Raw genomic sequence first — 7137 nt, 5'->3', positions numbered from 1 at the left:
GGCGGAGTTGCAGTTCTCCGCGGGAAAATGGGGCTCTGCGGGGTCTGTGCCAGCGGGCAGAGGTACTGGGAGGGAGGGAGGGAGGGAAGGTAGGTGGGTGGGCTGCGGCACTGGCGTTGTTGATCCAGTGGGGATTTAGATGGTGCACTGAAATGGGGGAGCCCTTGCAATGTGGCCTTCCTGCCTTCTCCCGGAGGGGAATGTGGCTATTAAACATTTGTTTGTTCCTGGTACCTTAAAGAGCCTCTCAGTTGATTTATACAGAATTACTGTATAAATTAATTTTTTGGCATGCATGATTATCTTTGCTGATGGCTGGTAGGCGAGTATTTTAATCTTTGCTAAAGAGTATTACTGTTTGTATGAAGGGACATGTGATGGTGACAGCCCATCCCATTGCATTTCCCTGTCCTCAGCAAGGCAGGTGGTCTGATACTGTGGTGCTCCTTTGTTCTTGAAAAAATGAATATAAATTTTAAAATAAAAATAAAATAAGAAAAAATTTTAAATAAATAAATCAATAAAAACAATGTAGTCACACTGTGGCTCACGTAGCATTGCAGCGGGCAGGGTTCTGCCAGTGTTTGCTGAAAGCCTGGATCCCTAGGGCGAGCAGGACGCAGTCTAAAACAGCCAGGACCAGTCTCCTGACGTTGTTACCCCATGTGTTTCATTTAATGTGCTGGCTGGACTGAGCATCTCGTGTTGGTGTTGCGGCATGGCAACTACGAGCGGTTGTTTAGGTGTGGATGGGAGGGTTTCAGCTGAGCTCTTGCTTGTCAGCCTTGTTATTTGTACTGGAGTTGTCTTAAATACTGACCTGAAAGTTTGCTAGATTCAGCAGGTCACAAGTAGCCTACACTGAAAGCATTGTCTTTGCTTTGTGTTTTCAAACATGAAAAGATTAGTAAACCATACTGTGACAACTGAAATAAGCATCTGATGGCCTAGATATTCCATATATCCTGTATAACAGAGGAGTCGATTCTGCTGGTTTTGGCACAAATAGCTGTATTGGTGGAACAGTGCATGTCTACTTTTGTTCTTTGCTGCTAGTAACTGTTTTTTCCAGTTCTGTGGAAAGTAGATGCTCCTGTAGTAATGATTTTACAGAGGTTATCATGTGGTATGTATGGGACTGAGAAGATCCCATTGTGATGCCCCATATGATTTGGGGCTTTTAGTGTATAGGTTGATCTAAAATAGCAGCTGACATGTTTGTTTCTGTAATGTCCTGCAAGTCACTGGGTGCGCTAACAAGAAAGATTCAGTACGTGAATTGTTCTGTTGTAAACTCCCAGAGGGTTCAGAGTGAGAGCATCCATGAGCGGGTAGGATGATAGTGGGACAGTATGGCACAGTGACATGTAATAAATCTGTCATTGTACCTGGTCAAGTTTTTCATGTGGATAAAATTTAAATAATAATTCACTTTTTTATTTCAATGTCTTGAATAGCTTGCTGCAGTGTAACCTTCCTATACAGCTGATGCTTTACTTCTTTGTGTAGTTCTTGTATATTTCCATTGAAGGACTTAAACTATCTAGATTCTAAAGTTAAGAAGCATCAACATATTATAATACTTGCTATTTTTATATTTGACAGTTGTGAAAAATTTTCTTTACCTGAGAAAGTTGTATACGCAGTCTTTTTAACAAGTAAATAAAAGACTTTGAAGAGCATTACAGCAACTAAGGAAAATGGCAAGGTATTGGAAGTTTCTCCTTAGCTATATATTTAAAGCTTGCTTTTTTTTTTCTCCCTTGAGAGTTTATTTTATAGCTGGGTGGTTTTGCTGAGACAGAGTTCTGAAGGTCCAAATAACAAATGTGATAGTATTTACTGAGTTGTAGTAAAGTATTCTTCTTGGTATTTATTTCGCGTATGAAAATAGTAGTTAATGCATAGAAGACAAATGACAGTTGAATTCAGGAAGTCATAGATGTTTTCAAGGTGACCTTTGTTTTATTTAAACTGGTTGCTCAGGAGGTTGCTAGAATGGGAAGGTGAGCTGAATTTAAGTATGTTTTGTGCGGCAGGTATGTATGTGTATGCTGCTGCTTCATTTTTCCCGGATAAACTCTCAGCACCTTACATACCACATCTGGAGAAAGGCTCAAAGCTTTAATGATTGTCGAGTAAATCCAGAGACTTTAAAAATGTGGTATGAATAGATGGTGACTATGTAGCAGAAAGTAGGTTCTTGATGAAAAATACTTCATAAAAATAAGTCAGCTATGTTACATAAAAAGTGATGTTAGTGCAACTGTTTTCTTGCTTTTGGGAAGATTATTCTCTATCCTTCATGAATGCACAAATTATCTCAGAAGGAAGAGAACTATAAACTTCTCCGTTTGTAATGGTAAATGACAATGCATTGCCACCTGATTTGTTTCCTTTTTAGTATTTGCATCTAAACGCAGGAATGGTTTCTGTTTTAGCCACTGGCATTTAAAGAAGTTTCTTTCAGTAACTTGGTAGGTAGTAGCAAGAAGACTGTGTTGTTGTTTTGGGTGCAGTTAAAATGTGTAGGCGCTTGTGAGGTTTGGTTTTTTTCCAGAAGTGCTGTCAGCAGCTGTCTGTTTCCAAATATGATCTTATTTAAGCAAAGAGTTCTTCTCAAGAAATGGATGAACCATGTTATGGGTGGGATGATGCTCCTGGCAGTTTGTTCATGCTGCTTGGGTGATTTTTTTCCCCCCCCCGCCATCTTAAAGACTAGCAGAGGAAAGAAGTTGTGTGAGAACTCACCGCTGTGCATTTCTTCCATATGCTGTTAGGGTAATATTTTAAAATCCTTAATGTTCTACCACCCATGTGTCTATAAAGTTAAATAAGTGTTTCCAAATAAATATGGTGTCTGCTGGCTTTTAGATATTTTCCCCATGTGTTGAATTGTTAAACATTTCTCGTGTTTGAGTATGCTCACAAACAGACAAATATGCATCTTATTAATATAACAAAACATTCATCATATGTTAACTTTACTCCAGTTGTGTAGTTTCTTATAGTAGAGACAGAGTGCAAAACTGGTTTTAGACCATCTCAGAAAGTGTGGTGGTTTGGGTCCCCCCCCGCAAATGTTGTTCTAGGTGGGGACCTGTTCATCCCCCAGAATACGGTACGGAAAAAAACCGCAACTGATCAGACTTGCAGCACTTTGAAAACCAGTCCAATTTTAACATAAAACCAGAATGCTTTATTGTTTTTGCCAATGACTTTGAATTACTTTCACCATGGCAAACTAACTCAACATATATTAAACATCAATGTTAAACGCGTTTGTGTACAGTTATACATTAAATCTTCAAGCGTATGTATTTGCAGAGAGTGTTGAAATGTTGTAGTTCTGGATGTTAAGGGTAGTCAGGCAAAGAAAAAGGTTACTGCTGAGGATGCCAAGCTTTTATTCTCTTAATACCTAATCAAACATTTTTTAATCTACTAGGTCTACTAGGGCTCTTTTTTTTTTTTTTTTTTTTTCCTTCCCTTTCCTTTTTTTCCCCACTTCTTCTCAGGGAGGTTTTTCTTTGGAACTAAAACCACACTTCTGTTACACAATGAGTAATGCATGTTTCCATGGTATACTGAATTTGTACCCTTGTCTTAAAATTGTAGATGAATTTGTAAACGCACTAGAACTAATAATGATCAAGAGAAATAATAAATACTGCTGTCTTCCTGGAAAATAGAGGTAAAATACCATCACATACTTTACTTATTTTATGTATCAAGCAACAAAAGTCAAAGTAGCCAAACACTAGGTGTAAGAATTAAGTAATTCATTATGGTGATTAAATTTAATTTATTAAAATTTTTCATAGGAAGAACAGTATGTTGTTGTGCTGTAATGATGACCAGCTGAGATAAATCATCATCAAGACTGAAATAATTCATATTAGGACATTTCTAGATAGTCTTCACTTGTACCACCTATTGAAGTGTTGAGGTTTCAGTTTGTGTAACTGACGTGTATGGTTAAGTGTAAACACTAAGTATTCATGTTCTTTTATTTTTTTTCATTGTTTAATACAGTAGACCAGCAGAATGGTAATGCATGAATAGCTGCTAATTGTGGAATGTCTAACCATGTAAAAGAAAAACAAAATCATCTTTATATTCTAAGTGATGTAATGTTTGTTTTACCCTTGGTTTTGGCCTTGGACTTGTAAAAATTTAGGTGCTGGCCGATTTAGGGCAAAGCTATTGACTATATACAAAGATGACATAAGCTTTCAAATCTATTTGGAAACTTCTACTAGGAAACGTGTAAGAAATTATGAACATTTCAACCTAAGCGGTGGTTCTTGCAGTAGCGATATTTACAGCCCGGTTACAGTGACGGCGTTTTTCAATGCAGAGTTAACTTAGTGGATATGTGGAGTGCTTTGAGTAGCTTGGGACTTGTGACAGCTGGGGCACTTCGTTTCTGAACCATTATAAAAATTGTTAGCACTGTTCCAGAAGAGACCTGCATTAGTGACATTGTACTGATACTGGTAAACTATGGGTGGTTGAGCCCATGTGGCTCAAGACAGGTATATGATCATCAGCTCTGAGCAGATGGTGGGGGGGAAGCTTTCTTGCCTTAAACAAATAGTAAAATTTAGAGGGGGGGGGGGGGAAGTCATGAGACTTGCTGTTCTTTCCTTCCTTAAATGAGAGAACAGTGCATCTATAACTTGACAGGCTCTTTATCTGTAACTCTGTAAGATACAAAGCTGACCTTTCACACTCCGTTTTCTGATTATTTGGTTATTTCGGTTGCTCTGTGGTTCATGGTCGGTCTCCAAAGCAAAGGCTGAAAGTTTTATCTGAAGATTTCTTTTCCCTGTACTTTGTCATCATTGAGTTTCTCCTTGAGACCTGGAGTCACTTTCATAAACGTTTGCCATAAATATACATGCTATTTACCATCTCCCTTCCCAGCACCTTTAAGTTAGGAACATGAAAAATAGAACTAATCTTTGCTTTGATACCTTTTGTAACTTCCTCAAAGTATCCATTTAGCTGTTGGAATGCCAGAAGAGGGTAGCTCTTACAAAGTAGGGCCATCCCATAACTTCTTGCTAAGGTATAATTGTACTTGTTTTCTTCTGCATACGTGAACTAACCTGGAATCATTTTGATCTTCTATACCTGGGCTGCCCCAGAGTATTAATTTTTCAGAGCAGTCTTGAAACATTTCTGTTTTCAGGCAAGTTTTTGTGTTTTACAATTGACTTACGCTGAGGCTTGTAGAACTTCAGAAAGATCCAGGTGTTGAAGAGCCTTATCACAGCACCTTCTGGCTACGATATATTACGTGTGTTTTGTCCTAGCTTATAGTGTGTGTGTGAAGGGTTCTTTTCTTCTATATTTGCGTGTGTGTGGTTTTGCGTTTTTTAGCACTGTTTTTCTGTTCATTTGCTTTGTTTTTGGTCCTTGGATGACTGAGAAGATTGAACGTGATGGGGTGAGAATGGTCAGATTTAAGTGAGGACAGATCTTGAAAACTTAATGAGTCTGTGGCTAGATTTTAAGGAAGAGGCGTGCACTTAAAGTTTTTTGCTTAAAGTTTAGGTAAACGTATCCTTTGGCAACGCGTTTAGAGTAAAAATAGCATAGAAATGTGATAAATATTCATATGGATTGAAAGTATTTTTTGGCACCAAAATATTGTTAAGTCCTTGTATTCTTAAATGTATATGGCATTGCTATACAGGTGACTATTAATTATTTAGTTGGCATGATGAGTACATGGAAAGAAGTGTCTTGTGCCAAAGGCATGTATAGCTGAAACGTAAATAATGAAGATGAGAGAGAGACAAATATGAAAATGAGCACATACAGAGCAGGCCAAATAGGGAAGGAATAAAACTATATCTGTTGGCTTAATTTTTTTTTTTTTTAATATATATATATATTTAAGTTAAACAGTACAGAAACTTGTGTTTGGGAAGTAACTAAGGCTGGTGTAAAATGGAAGGGAAGAAGTTATTCGTGTTTTTTGCGTGCTAAGTGTGTTTCTAATACTTTGCTTTCCTAACAGTCATTCTCAGCAGAGTGTGTGTTTTACTTTTTTTTTCCTAATACTAGGCACTGTGATTTGTTTCTTCTTTTTTTTTTTTGTAAGTTATAATGACACCTTGTCGGTGTCATCATAACTCATCTGGAGTCCTTCCTAAACTATGTCAGTTACAAATGGTAGTCATGGCTAAGTGTGTTTCTAATACTTTGCTTTCCTAACAGTCATTCTCAGCAGAGTGTGTGTTTTACTTTTTTTTTCCTAATACTAGGCACTGTGATTTGTTTCTTCTTTTTTTTTTTTGTAAGTTATAATGACACCTTGTCGGTGTCATCATAACTCATCTGGAGTCCTTCCTAAACTATGTCAGTTACAAATGGTAGTCATGTTGAATTTATTTATTCAATTCAAAGCACAGGTTACTATCTGTGTGCGTGTACACATGTAAAGCTCTTCATCTCAAAGAAGGAAGTGAAGGATGTTTGCAGATGGGAAACCCTCTCCTACTCAGGCTTACTTTCTAGTACATAAGATCAAGTAATCAGTCAATGGCCTTTGGTTAGGAGCTGATGACCAGGAGCGTGTTTTTTCTTACAGTGCCGCACAGTTGTGCTCATTAGGAGAGGGGTGAACTTGTCCACTAGTAACTTTAAGTTTGTGTCTGTCTCGGTAGTTCTACTTCTGAGGAGTTGGTGTTATTTTACTGCATTTTTACAGGTTACACTGTTAACTATATGTATGTATCATGTTGGGATTCTTGGAGTTTCTTTGAGAAGATGAGAGGTTCAATTAGTGAAGGAGATAGTGTAGAGAAAAGCTTGAACTGTGGTGGACTATGTCCCATGGACGTGCATGAGGTGAGGAGCACCTATGCTTGCTTACAGTGAGCAGGCAGGCAGGAAGATGGAGAAGACTCCAGAGACTCTAGGACGAGTGGAAACGGCCTCAAGTTGCGCCAGGGGAGGTTTAGATTGGATGTAAGGAAAAATTTATTTACTGAAAGAGTGGTTAAACATTGGAACAGGCTGCCCAGGGAAGTGGTGGAGTCCCCATCCCTGGAGGTATTTAAAGACGCGGTAGATGAGGCACTTAGGGACATGGTTTAGTGGGCATGGTGGTGTTGGGTTGAC

Source organism: Aptenodytes forsteri, unplaced genomic scaffold, assembly GCF_000699145.1.
Source record: "Aptenodytes forsteri isolate BGI_AS27 unplaced genomic scaffold, ASM69914v1 Scaffold467, whole genome shotgun sequence".
In the NCBI taxonomy this organism is placed as follows: Eukaryota; Metazoa; Chordata; class Aves; order Sphenisciformes; family Spheniscidae; genus Aptenodytes; species Aptenodytes forsteri.
Note: the sequence above shows the minus strand (reverse complement) of the source record.